Genomic DNA, 10985 nt, shown 5'->3' with positions numbered 1-10985 from the left:
GATAAAAAAGATAATAATAGATTCGGCTAGGTATAACAATACTCAAAACTTTCCAATTTTTCTGGTATCTTTCCAAATGCAATTGATAACGAAATAATATGATTTACATTAAGAATTTTACTTACTGATTTGTTGACTTGTTCGTTCTCTCATCGTAGAATTTGAACATAAAGTTGGGAAAATGATAACACGGCTGGCAACTCGAGCACGAAGTGAGCGGCGGTCGCCAGTTGGCCATGGGGTTTCATTGACAGCGGATGTCATTACGCGCGCCGTTTCGCGCCAATTTTGAAAAGTTTTTTTATAAAAGTGTTGTGCTAACGTGATACACTCTGAGTGTTTGTTTGGTTGTCTATGGTAAGAAAAGTGCTGTGAATGGTGTATATCCAGGATATATAAATACGTTGTGGATTATTGTACGTCTGTACTCTGTATTTTAATAATTCTAAATAGCGGCACGGTGAGTTCGTAGCGTGAAAATAACTTTAGATAGCCTACGTTTAGAAAAGTTTTGTAAAAAAAGGAAAAAATATAATATTTTAGCGCTTTTCATAATTAATTCATTTTTGTTAATTTATTGATACTTTGATTTTAAACACGCGTGATGATTCAATAATGATTAAATTATAAGTATGATTTGCGATCATTACTTTTCATTTAACAATGTAATTTATGATACACTATTAATGTGCGCATCTAATGCAACATAATATCTTATGAACCTTACTAAATAAAACAAAATTATTTTATAAAAAAAATGAACAGAAAACAAAAAGTTCAGTATCTTTATGAAATACAAGATGTTATACTCATTGCTATGCAACTTTTCAGTTACAAAAACATGAAAAAAATAATAATTGAATAACATCCGATTTTATTCATATATTTGAGCCTGTGGATGGAGGATTTGAAATAATGATTACAAAGGATTCAGTCTCTGGACCGTTTATAACAACTTTTTAACCATTAATTTAAACTTTTCGCATTTTGTCGGCAATTAATCCGACGCCAACTTATCCGATAACTTTCCGCAGTGGTCCCGTGGTTACGGCTAAAGGCATTTTAGGTGAATAGGAAATGTAAGAAACGTAAAGATATACAAATGAATAAAATTTTGTAGGTAAATTTCATGAAACAATATTGGCTGAAGATAATATATTTATCGGCACCGCATCCTTCAAATAAAATTTCTGCATGGAAGGACATATCAAAAATATAATAATTGTTTTCTATGAATGCTTTGAAGGACCAAATACCTAATCGAAGGATCTATTTGACAGAATATGAACAATATCAATTTATTTTTGTATTCCGTTCCGTCACTTAACGTCACGCCACAGACGAATTAATTTTGTCATAAATATTGTAAATTATTGTCACTACGTGGCATTAACCCAGTAAGCTGGACACACCTATGGCTGTTTAATGAGATTATGAGATATAATGAGTTGCATAACCACCTGTTGGATGTGAGCCGCACATTGTTTTTAAAGCAATGACGTACCTAGTTTTATAAGCTATGTTATCGTGGAATAACATCGATTATACATATACCCGCTGCGGAATTAGAAACAGTTGTAGCAATTCAATTAAAAGAGGTTTGAACAAAGATTATTTGAAGGTAATTAAAGATGAGATTTTGAGCAATAACAAGAATTGAAAAATTACATGTTATGCCTAACAATTTCTGATATTACACGTTCCACAATGACTGAAATGCCTAAGACCTCATTCGCACGAGAGTTAAAAAAGCGTTGCGTTAAAACCCGGCGTTGGCGCTTTTTAAACGTTCTCTCTGTGGTTGTTCATACTAACGCTTTAAAATCACTCATGTCTCGTCTCTGGCTTCAGTAAGACGTGGAAATGGTTTCTGCTAAAATAATTACGTAATGTCAGTTGCGTAATATCTTTATGATATTTATATTATTATATTTGCTTAGAATTCCTCGGAAAGTTTGTTCTTAATAAACTACTTGTAGGTACCTACTTAGGTATTTGTTCAAACTCGTCATCGATAAACATGTTACATATAGGAATATGATAAAAAAACCTACTGTTTTAATTTTTATATGTTAGGTATATTTGAAAGAAAGAAAGATTGGCACTAGCGATTTGTGTTATTAAAAGACGAAAAAGGAAACAAAAGGCATTCTGGGTACATCCTCTGAATGAACAGAGATACTTAAAAGGGCAGTTTGTGACACTGTACGAAGAGTTAAGGCAATACCCCGGAATTTTTTTAATTATTTTCAAATGTCTATAACGATTTTGAATACAGGAACGGACGAGACTCCACATCTATAATTAATAGTTCGGGATCAACAATCCACGACATCGTATCGATTTTCTGATGATTATAAGCACAACAAACACGTGCTACCGCTGAGCGAGCGTGCGGCATACTGAACGCAGCGCCGGCGCTTTTTTAGCGCTCGTCTGAATAATAGTAAGAAGTTTCCTATGGTCTATTTTATTTAACGCCCAACGCCGAGCGTTGAAAATAGAACACTGCGCGATAAAAAAGCGTCGCGCTTTAAAAGCGCTGACGTGTGAACATATACTTGGGAATGCATTTGTTCTATTTGGACGCTTTTTTAACGGACGTTAAAAAAGCTCTCGTGTGAATGAGGTCTTACGAGGTTATTTTTTTGCATTTATCGTCCTATAGAAATGTTTACAAATGCTTTTTTGTATCACAAAGAAACAGTCCATTCAGTCTTTAAACGCGTTGAGATTACGCTACTATTTGACGTAGTACATCTGTGTGGAGACCAGTTAAGTACCATAACCCTGGTGACACCAAAAATACAGGGCAAGATTGTACCCAATGTGCTGACTCGAGAATTAGAAAGGACACAATAGTACAATTTCTTTGTTTCAATTAAGTCGGCTCGCGCCACGTCAGCCGCACAGGCCGAATGAATATTTTATTAGATCGCGAATAAAAATCGATTGCGTACAAGACACCTAATTACAGAGCTGGAGAAATTGCAGCCGCTATTAGAAGCACATAAATTGGTAGCTGCAAAGAAATTCTGTATTATTTGCCACATATTACGTGCGCTTTTATTTGATTTACGTAGGGTTTGTATCATTTGAAATGAAATGATGTGTAATTTTTACATATTGTCCTCAGAATTTATTTAAGAGCGAAAATGTATGTTACAACTTCAATAGAAAATAGATTTGAACTATCTTATAAAGTGTAGCGTGAAACGTGTTTAGCCATTAATTTGGCTTAGCAATATATTATCCATGACCTAAACTCTTATAATAAGCCGAAGTATCCGTTATGGTTAAATAGACTGATGATGACCGAACAGACGTTAATCATCAATGTGTTTGCGAATGTGACCCAGTTCGCACAATAGCCATGTACATATATAACACACGCCGTTTCAGTACTTTTAAAAGCAATACGTAAGTGACAATTATTGCATTCAATAAAACTATGACTAGGTATTTATTTGCAGAAAACTTCCGATAATTCCAATATTCATATATTGACGATTTTCTTGATTTTCCTCGAAACCTGAATTGGCCTAGTAGATGAGTATCCGTTGGGAATCGAATCTGGTATTGTTTGGTGATCGGTAAAAACGTCTGTTTGTAAGATGGACGAGCCGTGAATAGTAAGCGCAGCTAATGCCTTATTGATGTCCACCTTGTTCCCAGAATTGGGAAATTGCGGATTATACTATTTATTTATTCGACTAGACTTCCTTTATAACTCCTTTAGAATCATCCAAATACAGAAAAAAAAATACTGAGAAATCTATAGTTGCTTTTAGTGTTCTATTTGAAAATAGAGATTCTATTTTTCCTTCGTTGTATTATATTGGCCAGGAAGGTCCACTTATACGAGTTGTGCAGAAACGTTAAATTATCATGATAATGTATCGCTTATCATGAATTTAACCTCATCGTATACATATCTACAAACTTTTCGTAAAAAGCTATACTGTATTGTTGAAAAGATTTCCTCCGATCGCACGAACGATAAGATATTCTTCTATTTTGGTACTACTTCTAAATCAATGAAGCATTTTCAGCTGCATTCAATAAAAAGCTCGCATGCCTGTGATAAGGTTAAATGCCAGAATCAAAATATGTGGGTTAATCATTTAGAGCACTTCTTGTCAAATGTTTTTAAGTAAATATAAGGTATAGGTCCCCTTTTTGTGAAATTAAAGGGAAAGTGCAATTACCCCCTCACCGGATAGCCTTACACAATGCGGGTGTCGGGTTCGATTCCCGTAAGGTGACACGAGCAGTTCGTGAGACATCCGTTATGCGACATCCGTTTTGATTTGTGACCTTACAGGTAATCAGTTTAAACTTGAATGGTTGATGTATTGAATAATTTTTCGGGACGCGTGGGAGACTTTCAGTGTCACTATCTTCACAAAAGAATTTTTCATTTTCATTCTCTCACACTTATTGAATTGAAATATTGAAAGCTGATATCTATTTTGTCATCATTTTTGAACTTCTTATTCCGTCTTCGTATAAATACTTCTTAATTCTTAACATACTTTATTTGTACCGGGCCATTGTAAGGCCAGGAGACTCGCCAGTTTTTCAAGATAAATAGTTACAAAGTAGTCAATAGCAATCACGACCAATGTCTAGGGAACGCGGAAAACTTTTCTCCTCGTACCGCAAGCGATTGTAATGCAGCCAGCGGCGCATACATGATTCATCCCGCGAACCCCGCGGATTCCTGAATTAATCGTGTCCTTAGCGAACGGCTATCTCACATCTCATTGACGCACCGGAATACAGATGTGTTGGCAGTTACACTCTTGTGCTATCGTTTTCTATCCTTTTTTTGACGTGCATCGTGCTAGTGGATATTTTTTGCCATTAGGACATGCCAGTTGCCAATTTCAATTATGATTGGCTAGGAATGGATAAGTGGGCAGAATATGCTGTATTTACCTTAGATTACGTATACTCACTTACTGCTGGTAAAATAGAAATTATACCATGGATATGAGCTATCACAACTAATAATAACTAAGGAGTAAATAATCGGCTTCTAAGATTCCTGAAACTGGGGAGAAATTGAATGCAACACACACTGATTATCACCACTATAATCATTATCTTAGCTGATGGCTTATTTCAAAATACTTTATCCGAAAATTTAAACAAATTAACACTTTAATAAAATAAATTTAACAGAAGATCGCGTTATCTCATTTGGTCTGTGACCGTCGTGGGAAGCTATAAAACAATCAATTTCCATGGTTCACGCATTGCAGATGGAATATTACCGTTCGGTCGTTAGTGTATATAGTTTAGTATGCAGGAATGCGGTGCACGGCGAGTGATTGCGGCGACGTACTGTCTGCTGGCCGCTGTAGGCCGGCGTCGCACGCGCGGCCCACTGCTTGCGAGTAGCGGTGACGGTGGTGGTTGTAGGCTGCAGGAACATGAAGTCCGTAATGCGGGTTGAAACAAGCGTTTTTGTGACAGAGTTGTTTAGTTGATTTCGGAAGTTATTTTATTTTTATGCACAGCTAACTTTTGCTTTAATTTTAGGAATGTTGAGTTAGATGATTATATTTCTCGAGTTAAATGTTAATTTAGGGTGTTTTGGTTAGTACGATTCCGCATGACTAAGGCCCAGATTTACAGTCGTGACTTTACTTTACCGCAAAAGAGTCTTCACAAAGTAAACTTTGTATGTCCGAAGTTTACTTTCAACATATTTAATTTCAGAGACAATTGCTTGACTTTCCTTAGAAAAGTACGGCCTCAAAGTAAAGTACAGGGAAATACGTGTGACTGTTACATTATACGCATAATTTATGTTTTTGAGAACATATTCAATTATATGTATTTCCATATATAATAATAACATTATTATTTTATATCAAAAATTAATTGTTTAGAAAAAAAAAACACAATGTAGGTATTACGCGGATTTGCAATAATAATTGTCAGTCAGGTAGCAGTTTCAAATCCGTTATAACAAGCCACGGTCGGGAAGATTGTTGTAGAAATATCAAAAACCGGTAGCCACAGCAAAATTCGTCAGAAAAATATTATAAAGTTCTAAGACAAACGAAGCAATGCAACAAATCAACAAAAAAATGTCACTCAAATCGACATGACGTTTCGAGCTATAACCCAACCATATTAAAATGCGTTTATGTTCTAGGAAATTAGTTTAAAATGAAGGCCTACATGATTTATACGCATAGTCATGTAAAGTTTACTTTGAGACCAAAGTCATGATTATCGACTCCTTAGCCTTTACTAAGTAAAGTATAGTTTTCGAAAAGTAAAGATGAACTTGACACGACTAAGAAATATATTTTTCTGTGAAAGTAGATCTTTCCATCAAAGTAAAGTTAAAGTGCGATCTGTGAATCTCGGCCTACGACTCTTGTTAGATAGAATACGTTTATAAAATTCCACAAAGCCACAAGCGGTCGGTGCGGTGAGCCGTCGCGTGTGTGTCCGCCCTTACCGCTGTGCACTCGCAATAAGTGAATAATCAGCGGAATGCGCTTTGTTGCACGACATCTCATATTTGCTTCACAGAAATATTATGTAGTATTCGTTTTCATTGATAAATATAGAACATTTTTTTGTGCGGATACTGTTATTATGTATAGGTAAGATCGAGTTACAATCGCGTAGAGTAAGAAATTACCTGCAAGTATTTAATTTTTATAGAATTAATTGACCTCACAATAAAATTATTTAAATACCACTGTAATAGTTATGTTTATCAATTTCGATGGCTAAATGGCCAGGCTACGAATAAGTACATAGTAACTACGTATTCGTAAGTGGATAAGTACTTGATAGGCAAACGAAGGACATTTCCTACGGAAGATTTTTTGCTCTCATGTTAAAAACTATTAAAAACTACATTAATATTTATAATTAATTAAATCAATCCGATCTCCGATCAAGTAGAAGGAAAACCAACGAAGCATATAAACATGTGTATCGTCTGCGCGAACTACGCGTCACATTAGTTTATGGCACAAACAGAGCTATAAACTGTTAGTGTGTTATGTCAACAATACTGTCTGGTCTGGTGTGTGGTGGCGCGGATGGATCCTGTGTTGTGATTGCCAGCAGCTGATCGGGGCGGGGTGGGTGACCTTGACCGCGGCGCCACCTGTCACTCGCCGACAACCACCGATGGCTTTTGGAACACGTGTTTTTGGGAAAGCGTTTGGCGACCGCTTTAGTGGCTCTGCTCGAATGGATCTATCATTAAGAATTATTATGCCTATAGCTTGTTCATGATGTATCCTTGTACCTAATAGATGAATAAAGTTTGGCCCAGTCAAAGGGTTACTTCACTCCATTCGTTTAAATTAATAATATGAGTTAACAATTGCCTTAATTTGGTCTGCTCTGGCAGTACAATGGGTAATGATAGGTTCAGCTAGAATGCTAGATGAATATATATGAAGATTAACGATTCTTTGAATTTGAGAAAAGCGTATGAAACAGGCGCTCATATTAATAAAATAATTATCATACCTCAACCCTTTTCCGTAATGTAAATATTATTGTCCTATCGCACTGGTTATTTCATGTATTGAAAATGTATTCAATAAAATATGTAAACTTACATGTAGGTAAAATTCCACTCCCCTTGACACAGCTGTTTAATGTTTTGTCTGTAAATCGCCGCTGTCTCGTTTAGTAAAAGCCTGCAATTGTTGATTTAAAATATGTACTTTATAGATCCTGGGCATTTTTAACATTATCTGTGATTGAGTAAAAGTTGTCGCATGATGTGACGTGTGGACTGAAGGTACCGCGCTCTCCGCTAAGGGCCGCGGCACGTTAACGGTCCGCCGCAATAAGATGCTAATTAAATCAACTGATTTTAATGAAACGAGCGGCACGAGGAGGTTTCACAAAAAGAACTAAATAAATATAATCATAAATCCGGGTCAGAATCGTAAAGGTGCACGCGACGGGCATCGAACCGGTCGCCGGGCGCAGCTGCCGGGCAGGTGCGCGCCGCTGATGCAATGCGTGTGTGCGTACAGGTCTCGTACCTGTGGCCCTGGGCTGCAGACCAGCGAGGAGATTAGCGAGCAGAACCTAGCTTAGTTTCTCCTACGTTCGTAAGAGAAAGCCTGAAATATTGAACGTCATTAAGTAATGAGAATTGCCTCAAAAGGGTTAGTATTAAGTCGAACGGGTTAATATTAAGGCGATTTTTCTGGTCTTAACACAGCTGTAAAATATACTTAGAGCACAGAATACATAATATGTAGTAGCTAAACGCTACAGAGCGGACACTCTCCGCCTCCCGCCAAAATTAAACACTTTACCTCAACCCGCACGATCAGTCTAAAAATGGTCCACATTTTTCTACAAGGACTATCGTTATCGATTGATATTGTATGATTTTGATTGATTTTCGTTTTTCGTAGAAAATGGTTAGATATTGTGCTGTTTACGGATGTATTTCATCAGAAAAAACGCGAATTTTTTTTACGCTAGTCAAAAATGTGCCAACCATAAAGCGTTAACACACACATTTGCAATCTCTACAGTGTGACTGTCAAAACGATAATTTTGTATGGAGTGTCCGGGGTGTGCTTAGAGCTTATTTCTACGTAGTTTTTCAATGTTAAAATCTTATTATTGCCTTCGAACCATCATGAGTAACATACTTCACGTTTATCGTATTAGTTGGAAGATTCATATATTCTACTACCCACATGAGCTATCTTCTCAACCAACACACATAAAGAAGTAAGCGATCGATTTGATGGTCAATAGTTATCACCACACCTCCGTCACAAGTGCACATACAAAACACATCCCTCTGAAACGGTGGGTAACAGTATCCTCGGTTTTTGCGCGTTTGGGCGCGCCCCGGGACCACCCGCGCCGTAACCCTACCCGCCACCTACCACGACGATCACTACACAGTACCCACATAGCTGTGTTGTCATCGTTGCGATCATTATTACCAAATATCCTTGGAAAACACTTCAATAACAAAAGACAAAGAATAAATTTATTTGTACATCCGGCACTTCTATTTGAATTCGTATTGAATAACAGTTGTTATCTTAATAAAATCAAAACAAAACTGCTGTAGGTAGGTGCTACCTGAACCGTTATTCTTAAAAATAATGAGAAGTAATGTATATTTTTCTAGCGATACCTTGTTTGAATATTAGTGGATGTTATGATAGAAAACAAGCTGCATTATTGAAATATATTTAATATTTATTAATAAAGCAGCGCAAGCGCAGCCGCGCGGCCCCATACATCTGGTCACTACAAAATGAAAATTATTTAATTTGTACCTTCACAATTAAATGCCTATAAAATAATCAGTCAAGTATCAGGTATGCGTCAGCGCAGTAATCTAAACAATTTTACCTCTTCGCGAGCAAGTAGCAACGTTCACATATAAGGTAACTCGCGCTATTGACATTTTTTCCTCAATTAAGATAAAAAGTACTGCATGTAATTAGTGGCCACATTATCGATGTACTAAAATTTTATGTGTGTCAAAATGAAGTGACGATTAATTACTTATTTAAAGTGAATACATTTTATAATAAAAGCTGCCTCAAAAATCTAGTTGGATGTTAAGGACTTATAAAAGTGAAGCAGGTAGTGTCTTCACGGATGAAGGGAATATCGGGGAATCAAGTGTCGTTGTTGTGTTATCGATACAGTTAAAAATAGACTATATTCTTCAATATAATGTAGTTTCTTGTAAAAAGAAACCATATAATGACCTTACTGGGTCTTCTTTCTGGGAAACATTTGGCGAGCGTGGCGTGTATCTTATAAAACTTGAACTTTTGAGTGATGTGTATTTATTTTAGGTATTCATATTATGATCTATTTGCATGAATTTCAAATTATAAAACAATCGTAGAACGTATATAGATGCTGTTATTTACGATAGTTTCACTTATATACTTAGTATATACAAAATTAGAATATCGTAACTCACTTTGCAATACGATTCATCCAATATCAATAAAGGTACCTTATATAATTGTTATCTTTTTAAAAACTTACTCTAGAAGTTTTGTGGCAAAAGCAAAGTTGTAGCGAAATAGGATAACGTCTTTGTGTAATTTAATTTCGTAGCATTGATTTATTCCGTTTTTCACTAAAAGTTGTTAACTGTTATAGGTAATATCATGTACATGTGGTTTATATTTAGTTGCTTTCATCACTCGGCAACATTTAAAGATCAGCTGTTCCATCCCATATAAATAATTTGACAAAGAAAGTGGCGACGCTACCTGCTTTCTCTTTGTCCCCGATTCGATTCCCAGGACGCTAGAGTTACGGGACGGGGGCGCAAGGTGCTAAATACTTACCTGAAAGTAATGCATTAAAGTAGTTATTCTTTTTTATTTGTCGTGATTTCAACCGTGAGCGCTTTCGAAGTGAGAAATTTCATCTGTCCGCCCAATAGAGTGATGCGTAAACTTATTCCTTGTTTGATATAACTACTTAATACAATATGGATTACATTATTTCAAAACATTTCCGAAATTAAACCGCTTTGTACATACGAAAAGAAAGATACGTGATATGTGATGACAGCCCATCACACATCACATCACACAGATCACAACAGGTATCCAACCTGATGTTTTTTCTCGGTTCTTATTTGCACACTTTTATATTTTATCAAATCTAACCGTTTAAATTCAGAGCGACGAAAATTCAAATATTTTTCACTTTACATCAAATTATAAAAGTGAGGATACTCTTGAAACAATTTTGTTTAATAATAAGCTTATAATTATAACACTGGGCGAGACTAATAGACGGTTGATGTTTACATTTATAAGAGATCGAGATTTGACTTTGAAGTGCTATTTTTAACATCACATAGTAGTTGCGACTACGTAGACGTTTAGATTCATCGATTTACACTAAAATTTATTTTAAAACACCCCATCGCATACTTTAGAAAAAAACGTGAATCAACTAAGATTATTTCCACG

General features: G+C 35.9%; 1 protein-coding gene across 4 annotated transcripts in view; it reads left to right on the top strand.

Moving 5' to 3' along the window:
* The first annotated feature begins 231 nt into the window (after positions 1 to 231).
* Positions 232 to 10985, top strand: part of da (transcription factor daughterless) — a 35648-nt gene continuing 24894 nt past the window's right edge. For 2 of the 4 annotated variants that reach the window (XM_090117370.1, XM_090117367.1), the window contains exon 1: positions 232 to 357. The gene's annotated coding sequence lies outside the window, so the exon portion shown is untranslated. Of the gene's footprint in view, positions 461 to 10985 lie in introns of all 4 variants that reach the window. The other 2 variants (XM_090117369.1, XM_090117368.1) reach the window with 2 other exon arrangements.

This window comes from Colias eurytheme, chromosome 28 (genome assembly GCF_061535395.1).
Source record: "Colias eurytheme isolate Ceu_HAF_F1 chromosome 28, ilColEury1 Martin Lab GWU primary, whole genome shotgun sequence".
In the NCBI taxonomy this organism is placed as follows: domain Eukaryota; kingdom Metazoa; phylum Arthropoda; class Insecta; order Lepidoptera; family Pieridae; genus Colias; species Colias eurytheme.
Note: the sequence above shows the minus strand (reverse complement) of the source record. Positions and strands in the feature narration are given on the sequence as shown.